Genomic DNA, 25,015 nt, shown 5'->3' with positions numbered 1-25,015 from the left:
TGGAAACAAAGCAATAAGGAGTGCTTGAAGAAGAAAAGTGGAATTTGATCTTCTCACCAACCCTGTTCTATGCACTGAGATGTTAAAATCTGATTCCAGAAAAATTTCCATTTTATTCTTGCTTTATAATTTCTGAACCATTCAAATATGGGCAAAACAATTTGTAATGAACTTTTTGTTCTTCTTATTCAAACTATTTTCTTGTCCTATAGGGAGGTGGATGTCATAAGCTGGGGCTGTTTGTAGGGTGAGAATAACAGAACTAATTTGAACTCATTTCAAATAATGACTTAGGGGCCGGCTTCTTAGGAAGGGCCTGTCTTTCTTATCTGTAGATAAAACTACTTAATGGAATTACAGGAGATCTCTCATAGACACAGCTTTCTAACATCCTTTCTGAAAAGAGATAGGGCATTGACAAAATAAACCGTCAATACCAATCAATACGATAAATGGGGTGTTAGTCACTCCTGTTCCATCTGTAAACAGTAAAGTCCTTTGACTTGAAGGCATTGAGTTTTTAGAGTTTCTTTTGCTCTTTTTCCTATTTCATTCTGGGTTAGTCAAAGGTAAACATTGTCTTCTTTGAAAGATCAAGATACTGCTCAGAAACAGTGTCTGCAGAGATCATGTCCATACAGGCTAAGAGCAGGTGCCTTCAGATTTTGACCCTCATCTCACACTGCATATAAAAACAACTCAAAATTAATTATATTTATTCCTAAGACCTGAAATTATAAAACTACTAGAAGAAAACATAGGAGAAAGGTCCACGACAGTGGTTTGGGCAATTATTTATGGATATGACTTCAAAAGCACCAGCAGTAAATGCAAAAACAGACAAACAGGATTACTTCAAACCAAAAAGCTTCTGCACAGCAAAGGAAACAATGAGCAGCAGAATAAAAAGAAAAATGCAGCTCACAGAATGGGAGTTTATATTTGCAGATAATATACCTGGAAAAGGGTTCATATCCAAAATATATTAGGAACTCAGATAACTCAATAGTATAGAAACAAAATAACCTGATTTTAAAATGGGCAAAGGAACTAAATAGATAGACAGTTCTCAAGAGACATACAAATGGCCCACAGGTAAATGAAAACAAAAGAAATTCAACGTCACTAATCAACAGAAAAATGCAAATTAAGACACAATGAAATATGACCTCACACTTGATATAACTGAAGGGCTACTACTAAAAAGACAAACGTTAATAAGTATTGGCAAGGATGTAGATAACTTGCACACTGTTGGTGGGAATGTCAATCAATATGTGCATTATGAAATACAATACAGAAGTTCCTCAAAAAAACTAGAAATAGGATTAGTATATGATCCAGCAATCCCACTATAGGGTGTATTTATCTAAAGGAAATGAAATCAGTATGCTGAAGAGTCTTCTGCAGACCTACATTCATTGCAGCACTATTCTTAATAGCCAAGAGATAGAAACAACCTAAGTTGATGAATGGATGAAGAAAATGTGGTGCATATACATAATGGAATATTATTTGACCTTAAAAAAGAAAAATCCTGTTATTTACAACCATGGATAAACCAGGCACAAAGAGACAAATACCACATGATCTCATTCTATGTGGACAATAAGGAAGTAGAATTCATAGAAACTGAGTAACATGGAATTTACCAGAGGCCAGGGGTGGGGAGATTGGGGAGAAGTTGGCCAAAAGATATAGAAGTTCAGTTAAGAGGAATAAATTCAAAACATCTATTGTATATCACAATGACTACAATTATAACAAAATATTGTATGCCTGAAACTTGTCAACAGGGTAGATTTTAAGTGTTCTCACCACAGAAAATTGATAAGTATGTGATGCAAAGAATATGTTCAATAGATTGATTTAGACATTCCACAAGGTATTCATATATCAAAACATCATGTAATATATACAAGTTTACTAGTATCATTGTAAACATTATATATATAATGTTTACAAGTCATTTAAAATATTGTTTTTAAAAAATACACCAATCGGCATCTGAACCCCAGCTCATCACCCTCTATGTTGTATATGACATAGGTAAGTGGTTTATTCTCTGTAGATTATCTTCCCTTTTGTACAATGGGAATAGCAATATTTACTTCCTCACTTGTTTTGTGGATCAAAGAGGACACAGAATGCACCTATTACAGTGTCTGGCATATAGAAAACAGCTACTACACACTCGTTGCTCTTGTTATTCCTATAGTCCTGTTTAAAAATCTGAAAAGACTATCCCCTGCGGGGGGGGGGGGGGGAAACCTTTGATGCCCAAAGATAAAGATATAAACTTCTGATCCTCAGTTTTCCCATTTAAAGAAAAAAAAAAAGGATAATACACACAGCAACGGTAAGAATTAAGTAAGAAAACACATTTGACAGTAATTTGTAAATTTAATATACTAGTTTTGTCCGTTAGTGCTCTTCCAAGAAGCCATAACTACTGTCATGTGCTCAAAGACTCATGCAAAATTTCCAAACTCAGGATTAAAGACGATGAAGATAAACTGCTTTTTTCTTGATGAAAACGCACAAACACACACAAGAAAAGAATCATTTGGGGGGTTAAGTGGCATGTGTTCAGATTTTAAGAGAGTTAACATTTGTGCCTCATGGTTTGCAATAATGAGTAATAGAGGGAAACAGTTAAACATTTATGCAGGCAGAGTAAGAGCTGGATTTGGCTTTAAAAAAGCATTCCCAATCCTGTTGGTTTCTCTTCTGGCAAAATGCAGAGATAATATAACAAAACATAGATAAGGCCATCAGAATAACATCCTGAATCTGATCTCAGTGGATTTGTTCTTGGGAACAAGTGCCAAAGCATCCCCATGGTACAGACGTGGCCTGCTTTTGAGGTCAGAAGAAGGAATTTTCCATCTTGAGCAAGCTTGTTCTAATACAGATTGCCAGGCACGACCACCTCGGAGTCTCAGGTTCAGAAATTATGGGGGGTGGGGGGCTGAGATTTGCACTTCTCACAGGCTCCCAGGGGATGCTGATGGGAACACTGGGAGTGAGGCACACTTTGTAAACCACTGATCTTTAGAGGATCTAAAGGCGTTTCTGTAGTAATCCTCCACTCCACAAGGATGTTGGAGGAGAGCTCAATGGTATTACTCTTAAAAAGTAGCTCACTCTTAAAGGTGAGAAATTGGAAGTAAGAGGGTTGACATGATGGTCAAGAAGTGCCATGACTGGTGGAGGCATCTGTTCTGCAAACCAGATGCCTCTGACCCCGGTGCCCTGATGAAATCTCTAATTCAAAGCATCTGGAAGTGCCCAGCTGGTCCCCAGAAATGCCAAGTAAGGGCAAAGGAAGTCGAGGTGGTCGCTGTTGACACCTTGATCCAGAGAGGAGAGCTGCAGGCAGAGGCTGGCTTTTTGTCCCATCTCTCCACTGTTCCTCAAGCATTCCAGATGCTACCCGATTCCCAGCTGTAACTGAATCCCCAGCCCATGAAAAGCAGCATTGTTATTGCAACTGAGCAAAGTTTTTAACACCGACCTGAATTTTTTTTTTTTTGGCACCAAAGATTGAACCCAGGGGTGCTTAACCACATCCCCAGCCCTTTGTTATGTTTTATTTAGAAACACAGTTTTGCTGAGTTGCTAAGTGCCTCACTAATCTGCTGAGGCTGGCTTTGAACTCGCAGTCCTCCGGCCTCAGCCTCCGGAGCCTCTGGGATTACAGGCCTGCGCCAACTCACCCGGCCTGACCCACGTTTCCTAAGGGTATGATGTAAGCTGAGCATTTTAAATACATTATTCTGTGTGACCTTTTATCTGCCTGTGAAATAGGAGCTACTACAATTTCCCCCACTTTTCAAACTTCGGGTTAAGGATCAGCAGCCTAAATCATAAAGCCAATAATTAATTAGAGTAAGGTTTAAAAAAAAAAAAAAACTACATAGACTTCTAATCCTGGTCCTGTTCAGACAACACAAGGGCAAGTAAGACATGACCTGGGAGAGATCCTGGTCTTTAAGAACCTTTAAAAATCAAGCCTATTTGTGTACTTCTTGCCACTCCTCTGGAAAATCACGATTATCTTGTCACCATCATAGCATAACAAACTACAAAATGACACAGAGAGCTACAGACAAAACTCCCTTTATTCTGTCAGCCCCATAAACATTTTGATGTTATTAAATCAACAAGAATTCTCCTGGTCCATATGTCTTGGTCTCCACCCCAGTGTGTGCTGTCCTGCTGTCTCCTTTGATAGGAATCTCGGTCAAACATTTCTCACCATCGCCACACTTCTCCAGGCAAAGGAAGCAAACATCTTAGAAACAGGTCATTTCCATGATGAAGGGCCTAAAGATACATCCTGTCTTTGCCTTATTTAATATTCCCAACCACCAGCAAGGCAGACCCTGTCTTACCCATTTCACGCCTAAGGAAATAATCCAGGGACATTGGTGTGGCAACTAATGGCACAAGTAGCTAGCTGAGCTCATGCTGTGTGACTCGAAAGCCCCCCCCCTCTCTTTTTAAATTCTATTTATTGGTCTGATGCAGTGCTTGGGATTGAACCCACGGCCTCACACATGCTAGGTGAGGGCTCTACCACGGAGCCATAGCCACCAAATCCCAAAGTTCCACCTACTTCCTTTCCCCTTTCTCTACTTGTTCTTTCCACCACTTCTGTGCTCTTCACCCACAGGTTTCATAAAGCCTAAAACATAAATAGGGAGGAAGGAGTCAGGGTACAAAATATTTTCACATGTATAGCCTCACGCCTCCTGGTTTACCTGGGATCTCGGAGGAGAGCCCTCCTGCGGTAAAGGAGCATCACAGTCATTCAACTGAGGTCTCTGGGGTCCTTTGCCCTCAGGTGAGTTGCGGGGGATGAATTCTGTGCAGTTACACCTGGGAAGGATGAGCTGCTAAGGCCCGCTGGCTGCCACCCTTGCAGTCAGATCTCAGTCTGGCCTGGTGAATACCTTCTTTTTCCCTGTGTTTGAACTGCGCAAGGTCATACTGCCACCCTGTGGTTCTTTCATCGAGAGCTCGGAAACCAAGCTGTAGCTTGACAAAAATCAACCCCGTAAACCACCGGGGACTGGGAGCAAGGGCTAAGGGAGAAATGCAAGTTTGAGAAAGAATATAGAAAGGTGTCTTAACTTTTTAGGAAAACACAGATCATGTTTACAACCAAATAATTTGCCAATTATGAGCACAGGACTTGGAGTCAGGCACGTCTGAGTTTAAACTTTACCAAGTGAATAATTCCTTCTGGGGCCTCTGTTTCCCTAACTGTATAATGGGAATAGTAGTAAGTTCTCAGGACTGTTGTAAGAATTGGCTTTTGGAAAGAAGAAGAAGGTGTGCATGGGATTGAAGCCAGGGCTTTGAACATGAAAAGCAAGCACTCTCCCACTGAGCTGCACCCCCAGCCCTGATGTTAAGAATTAAACGAGACAATGCATGAAGCTTCTTGGCCTTAAGTATGTTTCTGCAGCTATTATGTAACTGGGACAAGAAGTGTGCTCTCCAAAACCCCAGGTCCAACCTGCCCTGTCCCTTCCTAGGATTTTCTGTTTTATCTACCTCTGGTTTGAGGTTCAACCATTCCACCATTCCCTACCTTTGACTTTGGGAGTCAACAAGAGCATATTCAAATCTCATTTTCATCTTTTGGAAGGTTAGCCCATGCTATGTGACTCTATAAAGATACATTTTTTAAAAATCTTTTTGCCAAATCATTGAAACTTCCTGAGACTTAGTTCCTTCATCTGTAAAATGGAGTTAATGATACCCATCTCTCCCAAATACAAGGAAGGAAGGAAGGAAGGAAGGAAGGAAGGAAGGAAGGAAGGAAGGAAGGAAGGAAGGAAGGAAGGAAGGAAGGAAGGAAGGAAGGAAGGAAGGAAGGACGAGCGTATGCTTACCTTTGGTCACAAGGTCTCACACATAATAATCACTCCAGGACTGGGGCTGTAGCTCAGTGGCAGAGCACTTTCCTAGCATTCATGAGGCACTAGGTTCGATCCTCAGCACCACATAAAAATAAACAAGTAAAATAAAGGCATTCAGTCTATCTACAACTACAAAAAAAAATTTTTTTCAATCACTCTAGATGGCAATTATTGTCATTACCACACTGGTTTGTTCCAATTTAAAATCTTAACCTTTGTCCTTCAAGCAACAAAAACTTGAAGCTCACCTTAGCCATCAAAGATCCTTCAGGTAATTGGAAAGGAGAGAAACAGACCTTGTGGTGTCTAATAATTTACAACTCGGAAAAGCATTATTTTCCCATGATCTCATAATATATTTATTTTCTCCATTTTTCATATCTTGATGTTTCTGCTATTGAAGAATATTTGTCAATCAATGTTTTGATTTCTTTTTACTTCCTCCAAAAAAAAAGATACTCTTACAAGGTAAATCTTTCAACTGATGACAATTTAAAATTAATGAAGACAAGTACAATCTCCTTTCATCCACACCAAAATCTAAGAGTCTAGATTTATGGTAACCTCGTGAATGTTCCAGCCATAATAACATGAATTATTAAAATCATGATGCTCTTAGCTCTCGGAGTTATTGTTACAAGACCTGTTCTTTAAAATCTCCTCCAGTTATTTTTGGGGTCCCCTGAATGTCTCACACATGCCCCATTTTTCTGGCCATGAACTCCCCCTGGTTCCTCAGGCACAGTCTCTCATAGCTACCTTCCCTGGCCTCTGTACACTTCTATCATCAGTCCACGAACCAACCAGCCCCCTCACCCCACCATTCTCATACCTTCCTTTTCTCCCCATCTCTCCTCAGGTATCTGACCACTCAGTAACTTTCCTCTCTACTCCCTCCACTAAAACATTAAAAATAAAGAGCCCCCAAGAGCATTTGGTGCTGAGAGAAACTAGTCCATTTTATAGTTCCTCAAAGCATCAGGTTCCCAGGTTGAATTCAGCTAATATAAACTATGATTTTTCTAAAAGTATAATAAAGAGAAAAAAAATCATTCCTTTTTTCCAAAATGTTACTTCAAAACTTTCCTTTAAATGAGATTTTTCCAGAGCTTGCAAAATGTCACTTAATAATCATTTCAACGATATTATATATGTGTACATATACACACACAAAACCAGTTTTATATTATATTTTGGAATATAAATTTCCACTAACTACATTAAATATAATAAAACTGTATAACATATAACATAAAATGTATAAATGTGTTTATGTGATGTTTACACTTTTGCAATGTGAATAGTTACTGTAAACACTGTTTACCCATCACAACATACCTCTGCAGTAATACTGTTACGTATCACTTTACAAGTGAAGAAAGTCAGATTCAAAGTGTTAAATATGTTTTCAAAGGTCACCCAGCCAGCCAGGCACCGTAGTGCCCACCTACCTTCCCAGTGACTTGGAGGCTGAGGCAGGAGAACCCCAAGTTCAAGGCCAGATTCGACAATTTAAGAGACCCTGATTCGAAATAAAATGGGTTGGGGATGTGGCTCAGTGGTCAAGCACCCCTGGGTTCCATCTGTGGTATCCCCCCCAAAAAAAGTCACCCAGCCAGTATAGAGCAAGGCTGGATTTGAACCCAGGCAGCTCAGTCCCACATCCTATGAACAAAGCTCTTCTATTGTCCCTATCATCTGGGCCAAACTGTAGAACAAAGGAGCACCATGAACAAACAGCTTTTGTCTGATGGCTACAAATGACTGCTTCTATGAGGCAATATTCTCACATCCACCACACCATCACCACACACACACACACACACACACACGACATTCATATCTACTTCTAAATCAAGGATCCGTTTTCTTTCTGAAATTATTTTCTTTTTCAAATCAGAATTCCCATAGTTTCTTTTCACCGGAGGAGCATCTGAGCAGAGGCACCAGGAAGATGGTTACCTGTTTGTTTTCTAAGAAACGTGTGCTCCTGGGGAGCAATCACTGTCACCGTTGGCCATCCAAGGCCCCAACCTGCCTGGCTACAGAGCTCCCTTCAACAGCCTTACAACACAGGATGAAAATTGGAACTCCTGTGTTTTTAATTACTCCATATCCCAGGAACAGATGACAAGCCCTGAGCCCTCTCGGCTCCAGTGAGAAAGATCTGGCTCTCTTCCCTGAATATGCAAACATGGAATCACTCCCAGGACACCTGAGCTGGCAGCCCCGACACCAAATGCTAAAATTGCTCAACCTTGAACCAAGGAGGGAGCTGCACTTTCAAAGTCATTGAAATACAGCTGGGACCGCTGCCTTGGTTTCTAATGAACGGGGACTTGTTGTATAATTGAAAACAAGCTTAACATGCTTCATTCAGTATTGTCAGAAAAAAGAGAAAATTTAAAAAAAAAGAAGAAAAAGACCTGATGCCAACTTTTTAAAAGTCCCTCTGGCCAATTTGCCTGCATAAAAACTAGCCCGGCATCGGCAGCCACTCCACATCTTGGCAGTATCTTCTCTGGTCCACCCTTTGGCACTGAAGATAAAAACGATCTTTATAGCTGCTCCTTGGAAAGGTCACTTCAGTGCAGTGGAATAATTAATAAGGACAGAGGAATAACCAACCATTTCTTCCTAGCTTTTCCAAGCTCTTTCAGTGATAGAGTACAGCTACTATTTTAGTCGGCTTTTTAGCTGCGATGATTAAACAGAACTCACCGGAACAATTGTAGAAGAGGAAAAGTTCTATTTGAGGGCTCATGGTTTCAGAGGTCTTAGTCCATAGAAGGCCAGCTCCATTTCTCAGAGCTTGAGGTGAAGGAGAACAACATCATGGCGGGAGAGTATGGCGGAGGGAAGCAGCTCACATGATGATCAGAGAGCAGAGAGACTCCACTCTCCAGATACAAAATATATACCCCAAAGCCATGCCCCCAATGAACCACTTCCTCCAGCCGCACCCCACCTGCCTCCAGTTAACACTCAGTTAATTCCACCAGGGATTAATTCACTAATTAGGTTAAGTCTATAACCCAATCACTTCTCCAAACCTTCTTACATTGTCTCACACATGAGCTTTTGAGGAAAATCCCATCTAAACCACAACTACTAGTTCAGCCAACCAACAACTTTTTCTAATTCTTCCCCCCCCCCCAAAAAAAAAAAAAAAACATGCATGTGGATCCCTCAGAACCTAAGAGATTGTTGGAGGCCAGACTGAGCAAAAAATCTTTTAACTCTTGATATCTGATGGCTGTAGGGAACCATATATGCCTGGATGCCAAATCAGGGAAAGTTGTTTATTTATACAATTAATATGTTAATAACTATAATTTATAAAAGGAGCCAATTGCTTGTCTCTCCTCCCTGTCCCTCTCCTGATGTTCATTCTCATGGCAAATTGCCCAGGATACCTGAGAGGGAGCAATAACAATTAAGACATAGGTGGAAGTCATCAAAAAGATTGCATTTAGTTGTGTCTTTGCCTGACTCACTGGAAACTCCGATGCCAACATACAGATCTCATGCCCCTTCTACAAGCCACAACAGATGATTGTAGTGAATGATCACAGCTGAGCAATCATGGTCAGACTCAGCTTCAGCTGTCCACAGCAAAGAGAGAGCTGAAGAGGGCTTGGTTTAAACCAAATAAAGATTTTTTTCCAAAAGATACCTCTGGTGGGATACCATCAACTCAATTGTGGGAAACAGATCCAGTTTGTATATTTACACAACCAAAGCTAATCTTAGTAGATAGAAAAAAAATAACTTAAAATAAATGTGGTTTAAAAAAAATGGCCTGCATTTGAACTATTCAAAGACAGAAAAACCAGAAGATCTTAATCCCAGATAAGGGAAAACTGTCTGGCTGAGGAGCAGTAAGCTTGACAGGGAGAGTAACAGGATCATGGAAGGCTTCATAAGGAGATAAAGATAGTCAATCATTTATTTTCAAGGAGCTCACCTCTCTTCCTGGAGAAGAGAATCTTAGGAGACAAATCAACTTTACTCCTCCTATCTATTAACTCCATTTCACCACGTGAAAGCATCAAGAAGCTCATCAACTTCTCCCCGACATAGTTCATCACCAGATTTTTATTGAGGACCTATTGCATGTCAAGCAACTTCAGCAATGAAAAAAAGCCTAGCCCGGTCTCTGTCTTTACAGTTTAGAGTCCATTGGGGTCAACTGCTCCTCCAACTCTATCACATACCAGAGAATAAATTGAAAGGAGCACTAGGCTCACCATCAAGACTTGGGGTCAAGGCTTTGCCATTGACCATATAAGTGGCCATTAGCAAATCACACGGATGTCCCCAAGCCTTAGTAAAATGAGGTTTGTGAGCTGCGACTTAGGCTACTTTCTGCCTGTTGCTCCTTGGAACTCAGAACTCAAAGCATCTCAAAAGCAAGGTGGAGGTTAATGGGACCCGACTCCATCATCTCTCACCACTTCTCATAGTTTCTGCTTCTTTTACACAGGTCTTTCATCTCTGCCAGATGAATCATTAGGGCAAATCTCTCTAAGAAAAGCTTCTTTCCTGATAACGGGTACTTATTTCACGAATATTATCTGGCACTGCAGACTCATATGTCTTATCTGTCTCTGCTCTCGTCCCCAGAAATGTTCTGTACTTTTTCTTTTTCTCAACCTTCAAACATAAAGCCACCAATAAAAGGTCATGGCTGGAATGAACAGCTTATTTCCTCTCTCAGCCAGCACGCTTGCATATTTGAAGTGACATAAACCGCAGTGTGTTCCTAGTTTAGCAATCCTATGGCGAATTGTTCTCTCCAGGGAAGATTCCTGGTTTTATTTGTTTGCATGCTTATATTCCACATTGTTCTCAGAAAGAATTTAAGATGATGGCACAGGAATGCATAAGATGAAAGACCTCATCTCTTTAAAAGACATCAAAATACATGTTTACATTTTAAAAACATAAATGGTCCAAACAGACACAACAGAAAGAAAAATAGACCTACTAGCCAGAGGCGAGTATGGCAAATCACTTAGCTTTTTTATTTAAATCCTGATCATTGCCTCCATACTCCCAAACAATATTCTGTCATTACTAATTCTTGATTTTTACATTTTATATTTTTGATTTCTGCCATTATGGATGAGCAGTTACTTCTCAACTTCCTCCAGCTCCCAATGTACATAAGTCACTATATGCATTTTTATAATAGAATGATTATGTAAATGTTGTTCCTGGGGAGGCCAAACTGTTTGCTAAGCATGAAGCTTAAATAGGAAACTAAAAGTGGAAAAGCAAAGGCTGGAAACTAAAATGAAGCTATAAATAAGATGTGTACTCTATTAAAAAATTTAAAAACATGAGTATCTCTCTGGTCCCATCAATAAACCACCACTGAGTTCACTTTCAAACTGATATGCATGAAAGTCACCTTGCATCTCATTAAAATGCAGATCCTAATGCAATATATCTCAGTAGGGCCTGAGAGTTTGCATTTCCAACAAGCTCCCAGGTGATTTAAACATCATTGTTTTGTGAACCACATCTCCCATAGCAGGGTCTTATCTAGTGGCTTCTAAATCTTCTCCCTTTTTTTTCTTTTTCTTCTCCAAAGACAGCCTTATTTAAATCCTGATAACTGCCTCCACAGTCCCAAATAATATTCTGTCATTACCAATTCTTGATTTTTACATTTTATATCTTTTGATTTTATATCTTCAGAGAACCTCTTCTGAATAATCTCATTCTAATCCATTTATTTCTCTACAGTGAGAAGCAACTTGGCATTAACCAAAACTACTTGCACAGTGGGAAGGAGCAGGTGTCCCATATCTGTTTTGCAGATGGGAAACACTATGGCAGGTAGGGAACTCAGCATGGAACAAAAAATGGCATAATTCCCTAATAGAGAATCTGCTCCCATTTCTGCCCTCTGGCTAGCAGACTCAAAGAATGTAGAAGCACTAAGAAACCAGTTTTTGAGCATGTCTGGCCTGAGCCTGATGAAAGTCCAAGTCAACGGGGTAAGTGGAGGACAAGGCTCACCTCTTCTCTGCCGGGTCTCTCCCTGTTTCCTGGCACTCTTCCTTTGCTCCTGTCCAACTCAGCTACCAGCAATCTGGAGACGCAGAATGATGGAAAAGATGCCAAAGGAAGCCCCCTCTCCTCTACTATGGTTCCACGCTATCGCAGAAGAAATCTTTGAATATTTTCAGGAGGTGACATCTATCATTTTTTTTTAATGTGAGTAAAAATCCTAATGCAATATATCTGGATAGGGCTTGAGATTTTGCATTTCTAACAAGCTCCCAGGTGCTATGCCGAACATGTTTAACAATTGACTGATTTCTAGCACTTGCCAATTCTCCTGGTGTAAAAACTCCCACTCCGGCCAACATCAAACTACCAGTGTGACTGTACTGAAAGTGGAATTTAAAAGGTTCTAATAAGCCTCGGCTCTCCTAAGGTGAAACAATGTGGCTCCAACACATCACAGGTGAAGCCTGTAAGTTCAATGCCAGGCGATTAAAACTGTGCATAAAAAAAAAAAAAGATTCACAGATTTAAAACATCCTTCCCATTAGTCTTCTTTACTATCAAAGAAAGTTAACCTGTCAAGGCCTTTAACAATTTTTAGTTTTTCTTTATTGAAAAGATTTGGCAGGAATGTAACCCCCACATAATTTAAGCCCTTGGTAAATAGCTTCTATTATTAGCTTCCTATGTCTTCTATTGAATTATTAATCTGGGCCAGAGACAAAAAACAAAATGCCCTTCCCAACAGTTTCTATGCAGTTGGCAACCCTCTGGAAAGAGGGGAAAAAAACAGCTAAAATTAAAATGACTCCAAACTTTTTATTATGCTCTAGTTATATATTTTACCAAATTTTTCAGACATTGTAAAGGTGTGCGAGAAATAAATGCCTTCCCTAGTTAAACTTGTTATTTCAAGAAAAATTGGGATAAATTTTTCATGCAAGAACAAAATTATTTTATGCCTACTGAGCCAATGTTTCTTAAAAGTTTATAAAGTGGTCAAATTGTACTTCTTTAGGAATAGTTTGAATTTCAAACATAAATTTTAGGACATATGTATTCTTTGATAGATTGTTATAGAAATTCAAACATATTGGGAAGGTGACCACTAGACAGCAGAAATGACCCAAATTATTCCTCTTCTTGCATAGCTTTGTCCTTTTGCAATATGGCATTGCAACTTCTCTTATCAAAAGGCAGGATTCGGGCCTGGGATTGTGGCTCAGCAGTAGCACACTTGCCTGGCATGTGTGAGGCACTGGGTTTGATTCTTAGCACCAGTTATAAAAAAGTAAAGGTCTATCAACAACTAAAAAAAATTTTTTTAAAAAAAGGCAGGGTCACTTCCTCCCTCTTGAACATTAAATGACCTATGAAATCTTTGGCCAATTAAATGTAGCAAAGTAGTATGTGCAGGACAAATCTGGGCTTCAAGAGATATGTCAGAATTCCCATTTCCTGCTTAAGAAACTCTGGAACCACATGAACTAACCCAGGTAGCCTCCTGGGGAATCAGAGACCATCTGTAGTAAATATGATCCATTTAAAGTGAACCCAATCCATTTGAAGTGAACCCTAAGCTGTTCAGTGGCTTGTATCAACAGCTAAAGTGAACTGACGCAGTCACGCATTAAACTGAAAAGACTCATCAATCAAATGCAGCTTGGATCTTTTGTGGATGTTGATTGAAACTAAACCAACTATAAAAGGACAGTTTTAAGATATTAAGAAAATTTAAAATGGAATGAGTACTAGATATTATTGAGGAATTATTGCCAATTTTGTGAGATGTGATAATCGCACCAAGCTTGTGGGTTTTTTTAAGTCTTTATCTCTTAGGAGCATAAAAATTATGTATCCATATATGTATGTAAGAAATACATCATACATAACATACACTCTGAAATATTTAAAGGTGAAATGATTTTATACTTGGAATTTGATTTAAAGTATTCCAGCAGTGAAATTTAAAGTGGAGGGGAGATGAGGATTAGAAGACATAACAGAGGCAAAATGTTATGGTGATAATTAAAGATTGGTAATGGCTACAAAGAAGTTTCTCAGGCTACTCTCTCTAGTTTTGTAGATGTTTGAAAATTTCTAAAATAATTTGAATTTTTTTTTTCCTGGAAAAGAGGTTCTTGAGATTACTTCTGGGACTTTTCCAGGAATATGGAAAAGATACAATCACTAAATAGAAAGGCCCTCTAATGTAATCACTGGCTTGAATGTTCACTTAAATAACCAATAAATTACAGAGTGCCACTATGGAGGCAAGGGGAATCAACTAGTGGAAATAGAGATTAGCTCAGCTAAAAGCCATGGTAGAAGTCAAACCCACAACGAATATTAGTTTACAAATGTGATGCCAAAATCCACAAAAGACAAAATTAGTAGGAAAGGGACAGAGAACTTGGACTTTCTGATATTAAGCCCTGTGTTTTTCCACTGTAATATTGCCATTCACTCCCTTACTTGAGTTACATTCAAATGGCCAAAGGTTATAAGCAAAACTCTTCTGGTTGCAAGGAACAGAAACACAACCTAAATTGCCTTTAGCAATAATAGGTTAATTTTTAGATTGATTAATGAAGGTACTTAATCATCAATTGTTTAAATAGTTACACCTCCAAATCTCAGTATCTTAACAAAATAAGCATTTCCTGTTTGCTTATGCTATTGTTTGATGATGTCAGTCCTGGTCAGATGGCTGCAAGATCCAGCTTCCTAGCCAATGGATAGAGAAAGGAAATGAAAGGGCCCTCATAGGATGTGCTTATGGACTGGGTCTGGAAAGAGGTTCAATTGTGTTTCAGTCATTTTTGGTGCAAACTCTCACAGCCTACCCTTAACTACTAAAGAGTCTAACTCTGTGAACTAAAGGAAAAAGAAATGGGTTTTGGTGAATACTATGCAATTTCTCCCATAATGGGGCTTTATCCCTGGGAAGGCAGAAGTGGTAATGCACAACTAGATCCAGAGTTCCACCATCGTGTGGCTCTTCCACACTGTCTCTTCCTCTCTCATTCCTAGCATTGTACATCTCATCCCTGCCTCATTCTGTCCACTGGCTTTTATTTTATTTTATTTTTCTACTGCAGGATGTTTAGGCATTCGTCCTGTTTGGAAATGTGGTTAGTGTGCGTGGTGTACATACTGACTTTTCCTCAATACCACAATGCTGTCATGTGTTGCTTAATAGTGGGGATGCTTCTAAAAGATGCATCCTTAGGCCATTTCATCACTATAGGGAGATCATGGAGTGGACTTACACAAATCCATACATGGCCTGGAAGCAATCAAGACATGTGGTAAGCACAAGATGTGTGAGGCAGCAGACAGTGCAATGTACATTCTTTTTTACAATAAACTTCTTTCTATAAGTATAAGGAGTACTTTACAAAATAACAACAAAAGCATAATATAGTAAGTACCTAAAATCAGCAACATAGTTTATTATAAAAAAAATACTATGTAATGTATGTGTTATATTGTATACAATGGGTAGCAGCACCACAAGCATGTAAGGTACTGTGCGGTGACATTTTGATGGTGATGATGTCACTAGGTGATAGGAATTTTTCAGCTTCAATACAATCTCATGGAACCACTGTCATCTATGCAGTCCATCATTCACGGTGTTGTCTTTTTATGGCTCACTGTAGTGTCAGTCACTCATTTGAAACACCATGATTTCCAGTGGCAACTTGCAAAGGTGATAAGATAAATACTGCCATTCAAGAGCGTGCATGCATTTGGGAAAGAAATCAATGAGGTTGGAGCCCAGAGGACGTGGAGGGAGTGGGCAATAAAATATGAGGAAGGAAGTTGAAGTCTAAATACAGAAGATCTTGTGTACTAAATTCAAGATTTTGAATTGGTTTTCACATACATAAGGATAATTTTGATTTAGAAAGTCACCAAATGGGAAGGTGTTTACTTTGATAATCAAATTATTGTTTTATGACCAGGATTCACAATCTGATGGGGTATCATGGAAGATTTGCAACAAGAAAATATGGAGACATGAAGTCGAGAGGAGTAGCTGATATAAATAGTGCAGGCAAGAGATGATGAGGCCTAAGATAAGAGTCTGGCCATGAGAGATGTTGAAGAATGGGTAAAGAAGCAGAAATTTCCACAAAGGCCTGTGGATGGATGACCCCATTGATTGCTTGCTTCAGGAGAAATGTAATTCAAGAGAAAGGAAAAGGGAAATACTGGGGAATGATAACCGGCCAAATTATAGTGTACATGTATGAATGTGTAATAACAATTCCCACCATTATATATAATTATAATGCACCAATAAAATAAAATTTTAAAAATCCCTAAGAACCAGAAAATAAAATGTTATTCATCTGAGCCATATCTCCAGGTTTAAGCTATAGGAAGAAAATAAACAGAGGAACATTCTATATGAGGAGATTTTATATCAGAGGTTTTCAGAGCAATCATAGTATATAAAACTTGAATTAAAATAGCACAAATTATGTTGTATAAAGTTTGATTGCTAGATAGTACATATGGTGTTTCCAAATGAAAACCATAATCAGAAACCAGGAAAAACTTTGATCAAAAAAATTTTCTCAGTTTGTAGAATTGAGAAATAATGTACCTTTTTAACAATGTCCTTTATGTAGTTAAAACCAAACTAAAAATTAGAGTCCACAAAAGTATGCCATCTGCTACCTGAGGTAGTTTTACTTTGTAAATGTTTAATGGGAAATAAATCACAAGACTGAGTAGTTCAGTGAAGAATTTCTAGATGGTATTACTTGGAAAATGCACAAGAACTGGCTAATGAGCTTTTGAGAGACTCAAAGCCAATGTTTTAGAAAAAATAAGTGCAGAGATTGACTATCTACCACAGTACTGGGAACTCGAATTGAGAAATCTCCAAAGACATACATCCTTTTGAAATCAATGTAAAATGTTTGATGTTCCTCCAGAGCCAACTTAATGTGGCAGAAACAAGCCAAGAGAAGAGAGGTGGAAATTAGAAGAACTTTAAAGATGATTTTGAAAGAGTAATTACGCCAACATTTGTTCTGAACAGATCACATTTTCTACAATTTCAATAAGGACAGGATACTTAACACCATTACCCTATTTCACTTAGTTACCAACTCCAAATGTTCTATGTTAAGTACAGCAAAATTTCAATTCTGGGGAAGCCTATTTTCCTTCTTTTGATCAACACTGTGCCTCCTTCACAAGAAACAATGGTGCAAGAGCAAACTCTTTTCCTGGCAGCTTTGAAAAATCCTCTAATGCCATAGGCCCAAGTATCTAGTTGGTCTGGGGAGCACAAGGCAGCCCCAGGAAATCACTGGATCTTTCCTCCCAAGGAACATATGGACCATCTGTCTCCAATACTAACTGTTCACAGGATACGAAATTTGCTAGTCAGTTTTCTGTTACTATAACAAATACCCAACATAATCAATTTATAAAGAGGAAAGGTTAACTTTGGAGTTTTTAGTCCATGACCAATTGGCTTCATTGCTCTGGGTCTGTGGTAATACATGATGGCAGGATCATATAGTGGCAAAGCCTGTATATCTCATGGTTAGGAATTAAAAGAGAAAATTCCAGCATACCACAACCACTTTTGAGGGCACATCCCAAATGGCCTAAACTCTCTCACTAGGTACCACTTCTTAAAGGTTTCCACCATCTTCCAATATCATCAAGCTGAGGGCCAAGCCTTTAACACATGAGCTTCTGGCTGACAATGCAGATCCAAACTACAGCATGGAGCAAGTCTCTGAAACTCTGCACCCCGAGAACAGAAGTTTTCCACAAGTTCTTTGGTTCTGTGTGCATGTGTGAAGATTCAATGAAGAATTCAATGAGCTGATGCAATCACAAGATAAAATCCACAGAATGCATTTTTTCACTGATGTTGTCCTTGTTATAACATTATTATATATTATATATAATATAATATATAATACTATATTACAAAATTTGAAGAGAAATTGAGAGTATAATGTTGAAGCAACTTAACTTTTTTGTAAGCCCCAGAATTCCACAGTTAGACTCTTCAACAGTTAGAATACCATGATATAGTTATTCAATTAAGATGATAGATGGATAGGACCACATTATCCTTGGATCTCATTTCTTTCTTCCAAAAACAGGTGTCTTTTCCTAAAGTAATACTCACTTGTGATATTTACCACACAAAACATCCAGCCCTGCAGCTATACCCTACCTTAGGAAAGAGTTGAGGAAATCAGTATTTTCAGGATCCCCTGAGAAACAAAGGTTATGGTAAGAAGAGTTTGGATTCAAACCTCAATTAAATTCTCATTGGCTGTTGAGATAGTGACTTTAGATTCTTTCTAGCCTCAGTTCTCCATCTTTAAAATGGGGCAGAAGGTGGAATAAGATTCACTTTTCAGAGATGCTCTGAGTATTCATGTCAAGGTGTAAATGTAATAAATAGCACAGGCCTGGACTGCAGGGCATGCACTCCATTCATAGCAAAGATTGCTCCTAGTGTCATCCTTTTGCTCCTTCTGCCTGAGATTTCAAGTTGACTTTTTTTTTTTTTTTTTGTACCAGAAATTGAACTCAGGGACAGTCCACCCCTGAGCCACATCCCGGGCCTATTTTGTATTTTATTTAGAGACAAGGTCTCACTGAGTTGCTTAGTGCTTTACTTTTGCTGAAATTGACTTTGAACTCAAAATCCTACTGCCTCATCCACCCTCGTCCCTGGGATTACAGACTTTGTTTGTGAGAAATAAATAAATAATGGCTTACTTGTTATGTTGATAAATCTTTATATTTTGCATATATTTTATTCACATTACACATAAGAATGGAGTGAGAGTGAACAAAATGTATCCTATGGAGCCTGGAAATTAACACAATGTGTAGTTTTGATAATCTAGCTCTGTTCATAGTGAAAATCGAGAAAAAGAAAAAAAAAAAAACCCAAGCAATTCTCTTGAGAATCCTCTAAGAGATAAATGTTACAGATCACTGGTAATTACTTATCATTATTAATAGAAAATATCTACATAATATTCAGTTCCTTCCCCTTTTACCTTAATTTGCATAATGTTGAAACAACTTAACTTCAAATTTAATTCATAAATTAGGGATTTTAATAATTTTTAAAGTTGTTACCTTTACATTTGTCAGAAAGTGAAGGCCAATTCATTGGCTTTTCTTTAAAGAATGATAAAGTTGCCTATGGAAAATGAGGTCGACATAGATTTGTTATACCAAACAGTAAGTTCTATCTCAATTCTAGCTAGGAAACAAATAAAATTCCTGGGACAATACAGGCATTTGAAAAAATCTCTTTGGTTTTGAATCTGACTCTTACAAAAACTCTACAGACTACCCCAAGTACCAACAGAATATCATGCAATGTTGGCCTTGAATAATGCAGTTGGCATGTGATCAGTATTATGATTTTGAATGTCCCCCAAAGTCTCATGTGTACAAGGTGAGGGTTTTAGTCAATTACAAGATCATGAGGTCTCTGATTTCATCAGTGGATTAATGCATCAAATGGATTAATCCATTATCAGTCCATTTGGTGGATTGATCCCTTGATAGCTGAATGAACTTCTGGGAAGTGGGACATATTGGAGGAGGTGGGTTACTGGGGTCATGTCCTAAAAGGATTTTATCTTCTCTCCAGCCTCCCTTGCTTCCTCTCTTCCCCTCTCTCTGTGATCCCTAGCTATCATGAACTGATCAGCTTTCCTCCACTGTGCTCTTCCACCATGATGTTCTGCCCCACTGCAGACCCAGAGTCATGGAATCAGCTGACCATGGACTGAGACCTCTGAAAATATGAACCAAAATAAATCTTTCCTCCTCTAAGTTGTTTATGTGGGTATTTTGATCACAGAAACAAAATAATGACTAACACAATCGGATATGCAATCCCGAAGACTTATTGCTCTTCACCACTCACTGAACCCAGCCAAAATAACAAGCATGAGGATAATGGTAATAAAACTTAGCTTGAATGCCTTCTCCAAATTGATGACTTCTCAAAATGCTTTAACCAAATATGTTGCCATAATGATTGCTTAAATGTATTAAATACAAAATACAAAAGGAGAGCAATAGAAAGTTAGATGGGAGTTAAAGTGCCTCTGTGCTTGCTTTCCTATCCATCACTAGCTGTGAGCAGAGGCCCATCCCACACACATCCCTCTCCCCTTCCAGGCTTGAAATGCAGAGAGACGACTCTAAACACACATTTGCACTGTGAGATTCCCCCATTACCCTGAGAACCCGACTTGGCCTGTGTTTAATATTGGAGTGAATTTTTTTAGATTAAAAATGTTTTTCTCAGGATAAGGAAGGACAGCAATAATCCAGTGCACTTAGAAGTGGTTTTTATACCTGTCAAAAAACTTTTATCTTCCATATCTTATGCAGTGGGTATGAAAATTTATAGGTCACCTTATATTGGTGAGGAAACCAGGGTATTTGATAGTGAATGGATCAATCTAAGGTCACACTGTGATTAGAATCCAACCCTTGGACCTCACTTCCAAGTCTCCTGTGAATATAAGAAGTTTGGCTTCCAATTTATGTTGGGATTAACATAAACTAATGGATCTTAAATTATGAAAGATATTGGATGAGTCTAAAAGAAACCAGGCTAAAGATAAGTGAATATTTCAGTACTGTTCTATTATTATTTTCATTATTATTAATGACCCCCTGGTGGCATATTTTAGGATATTGATGAACTTGACCTTGGGTGTCATACCATCATGACATTATTAAGTGTCAGAAGAATTGATAGCTTTTAGAAAGTAACAGCAAGAATGAAATTAACTCCCAACCAGTACTCAGTTGACAGCTGTAGATAAATGGAAGTGGGGAAAAAAAAAAAAAGATGTGGTTGCAAAGGAAATCATAAGTTCCTGCCTCTTGAATCTCCCTAATCAATTTGACTCTGTTCAGTTAGCACCTGTGTTTTCCCCATGATGACTCTGAACTCCTATGGTGGGAGGAACTGAGGCCTTCCCTTTCACTTCCATTTACCACAGAACTGGAGAATCCTGATTTGTGGATGCCTTGGCCAAATCAGAAGGAATTCTCTTGTCAATTCTAGCTGGGAAGCAAAATGACTGGGACAATATAAACATTTGCAGACCCTTTTCTGTTTCTGTGGAACAGTTGCTTACACAAGGACTAACAGACTACAGACTTTGGAAGACATTTATAGCCCATGGAGCTTCCAAGGCTCTGCTGTCGTCTGGCTCTGTCTGTATCATCTGTGGGTTGGTTGGAAACACAGCTAATACAATGGAAATTTGGAAAGGGAAAATACAGGTTAGGAAAGTTTTGAATTTTTTTTTTTTTTTGGCAAAGGAATAGAAAATTTTCTGGAAGAGCAGGGTTTTTAATAATAAAATTAACTTGGATATCAAAATTAGAAAGCAAAAGTGATATTAGCAAAACTGGGGTTAAGGGAGAAACTGCCTTACTTTGCTGGTCCACCCCACCTGATTCAGTCCCTCTAGGAAACGTATATATTCACAAACAGTTTTTGAAGAAAGGGTTCCCCCTCATGAGTCTTACAGTATTGGGGTGGGGGAGGCAGGAAATAAAATATTTCTCCGTAATTATAAAAGTCATAAGTTCTGTGAAGGACCAAGTCTGTCCTGTCTGGAAGCCTAAAATGTGACAACAGAGGAGGGGGAGGGAAAGAGGAAACCCTGGGGAAGGAGATGGGTCAAATGGTACTGTTATATCAAGTGCACTGACAGATACATTTCAACTGATCCTGCCATCGTGTATAATTGTAATGCACCAACAAAAAAATATGGGAAAACAAAAGAAAATGACAACAAAACAGAATTAGGGTGAAGGGGAGTCATAGGAAAACACAGAAGAGGTCCAGGGAAATCCTCCTCACCAAGGGAAGAGTTGTTTCAAAGTCCTGTGGCAGGAAGGACCGTGGCACATTCGGGGATACGAAAGGCAGTGCCAAGAGCCAAGGACGGAGTGGGGAGGGAAGGCTGACAGCTGGGGCCTGGGCCACTGGGACCGAGCCTCCTAGGCTGTGTGGAGGGGTCTTACTTTATCCTGAAAGCAATGGGAGCTGTTCAAGGGCTTGGGGCAAGGATATCATGTGTTGGATCCCATGTGTCTTTGGCATGGATCTTTCTGGAATGCGGAGAATGGGGCATCTGTACTCAGGCAATTTGGGAAATGGAGTTAAAGGAAGGGAACCAGCTGTTTGTCTTGTGGGACTTCTCAAAGGCTATGGAAACCAAACGTGCATTGGGAATCTCTGGGAGAGGGGGCAGTTAAGATGCAGGTTTTCTCAAGCTTGTTTGACTATTGAACACTTTTGGTTTTTTTCACCTCAAGTCAATGATATCTTAAAATTCCACTCCCTGGAATGCCCATGTGGGAAACAATGGTGTGGCTAAAGCTGGGATCCTGGCTGCTCAGGAGTTCAAGGATAGGGAGCATGTATCCAAGGATCACAGGCTCCTTCACAACAGTCCTCTTCCCTGAATCCTCCTACACCCCAGCAGGCCGTCTCCCCTGTGCCATCCCTAAGTGATTGTGTGTGTGTGTGTGTGTGTGTGTGTGTGTGTGTGTGTGTTGCTGGGAATTGAACCTGGGACCTTGTGATTGCGAGCAAGCACTCTACCAACTGAGCTATATCCCTGGCCCCCCCCCCCCAAATGATCATCTTATTGACAGAATTACTATTATGTCTTGAAAACTTGCTATGGGTTCCTGACATTAAGTGTCACCTATCTCATCCCCTTGTAGCCTCACAATGTCCCTCTGCATTTCGTGAATCTGCAAGTTCATAAAAATGAATTTTCATGTTTCAGCAAAGACATGGTGAAGGCATCCAATATTAATCTTTATTTCTTAGGAACTGATTTTACTCTTTTTATTGTCCTTTCCTGCTTTACTCTGAAAAAAAAGTGGGGAGAGGTGCTTCATAGCCACCACCGGCAAAGGCTTTGCGTCACATCCTCTGTGGCCCTTTTGGTAACGATGTAATTCTAATGATGACAAACTTGAATGGCTTATTTTAGAGAATGTTTTTCTTCCATGAAGCAGGAGTGAAATGACAGCTTGCTCGTCGATGATTCAATAAGCAAAAAAAAAAAAAGGACTCTTCTTTGAGACACCCAGAGCTAGAAGATTCAATGATCAAGTACCAAAATCCCTCTTGGTCACCTTCCCAGCACGGCCTCGGTGTGGAGTCAAGCCATCTGCACTTCTGCACATGTGTCTGCGTGTCCTCTGACCCTGGGAGGAGGGCAGTGCCACCTGGGCAGTGCCTCAGGGTGCAGCAACACCCTCTGCTTCCAGCAGTCTGCCCATAGTGCCGCTTGCTTGGAGAAGTCAATGTCATTCCCACAACAGGCCTGAATCCCCCGACTGCCAAGGTTCAAGAGCTCCCCAGAGAGGCAGAAAATGTGTCCCACATAGAAGAATCAATATTTTCACCATCATCTTTATCTTTAAAAATAGCTGAGCCAGTATGCACAAGTGACTAGACAATAACAATAATAACTGTTGGAGCTTTAGAGAGTTGAGAAATGATACTTATTCTATTATTTATGAAATTAATGCAAAAAATAAATAAATTCTCAGACTAGCAGTTTGCTTGTTTGGTTTTGGGTTTTATTTTTGTTTTTGTTTTGGTACTGAGGATTGAACCCAGGGGTGTTTAACCACTGAGCCATAAACCCAGACCTTTTTAAGTATTTTATTTAGAGACAGGGTCTGTCTGAGTTGTTTTAGGACCTAAGTTGCTGAGGCTGGCTTTAAACTGGAATTACAGGTGTACACCACCACCACACCAGCACAGTTTTATTATTGATAATGGTGAAACTTGAGAATGTGACTACGTTAGGCTTCCTAAATATCTCCTTCCATTAAAAAAAAAAAAAGAAAAGAATTTACCCCCTCTGAACTGTAGGACTCCCTCATGGCAGAGCTGAGACAAGTGTACTTACAGAGTTGACAGCAAATGAAAACAGGCTTCCTTAGCAGAAAGCCGGTCCCACAGATGCTTGGTTTCTTCTCCCTGATCTCTAGTCAAGGAGACCATCCTCCTGCTCTGGAACAGAGTAGAAGGAAAGAGGAGGTAGGTGTTCCTCCTGGTATTGTTATTAAGGGAACTGGACTATGACCCTGTTCCTTCTGCCATAATGTAAGGAGTAGGAAATGTATTTCCCGCGGTCCAAATCATCTTCATGGTGACCCCAGCAAATGAGGGAAAGCCCTTCTCACAGATGGGCACAGGTGGCACCAGAGTCCACATCAGCCCTGGGAGGGCAATGCAAATGTCATGCCTACCTTGTAGGTGAGAAAAAAAATCATATGCTTTGTGAAGTTACCTGACTTGTCTACATGTTTGCTATAAATCCCATATTTGTCTCCAAAGCTAATAACTCAGTTTTTTCCCTTCCTACTGAGTGTGGACTGGACCCAATAACTTTCTCCTAATGGAATGGAATAGAGCAAAAGGAATGGATGCCAAGATGAGGTTACACAAAGATGGCAGCTTTTGTCCTGGGCGCTCACCCTCTCCTGCTGCTCACAGGCTCCTGGTGAAGCCGACTGTCATGCTGTGAGCCTCTCCATGGAAAAGTCCAGTTAATGAGGAACTGGTGCCTGTCCAGCAGCAGGAAGGACTGGACCCAGCAGCCACGTGAGTGAGTGGAGGCAGATGCTCTCCCAGTCGAGCCTTGACACGGACACAGCACCCAAGAACACTCCACCTGCAGCCTCACACAGACCCTGGACCAGAAGCACCTGGCTAAGCTGCCCCTGAAAGTGAAGTCATAAATGGAATAAATGGTGGCTGTTTTAAGACACTAGAATCCCTTGTGCTACAGAAACCAATAATGAATACAAGAAGAGATGCTGCCATGGCTGGGTTCCAAATGGTGGCCTTGAATTCTTCTCAGTAGATTCACCTTTGAATACTTCTCTTCCTATGTTTTCTATAGAGGATTGGTGAGACTTTTTTGACTTCCCAACACAATGGTAAGTCAGAGACTTTGTGATCTGAGCACTGAGATTTA

At 39.6% G+C, this 25,015-nt stretch overlaps 1 long non-coding RNA gene across 1 annotated transcript in view; it reads right to left on the bottom strand.

Moving 5' to 3' along the window:
* Positions 1-7,087, bottom strand: part of LOC120888606 (uncharacterized) — a 37,244-nt gene extending 30,157 nt beyond the window's left edge. The window contains exon 1 of the long non-coding RNA XR_013440396.1: positions 5,907-7,087. This is a non-coding gene — a long non-coding RNA (uncharacterized LOC120888606). The remainder of the gene's footprint in view (positions 1-5,906) is intronic.
* Positions 7,088-25,015: the final 17,928 nt, after the last annotated feature.

This window comes from Ictidomys tridecemlineatus, chromosome 6, assembly GCF_052094955.1.
Source record: "Ictidomys tridecemlineatus isolate mIctTri1 chromosome 6, mIctTri1.hap1, whole genome shotgun sequence".
In the NCBI taxonomy this organism is placed as follows: Eukaryota; Metazoa; Chordata; class Mammalia; order Rodentia; family Sciuridae; genus Ictidomys; species Ictidomys tridecemlineatus.
This window is presented reverse-complemented; position numbering and strand designations above follow the sequence as displayed.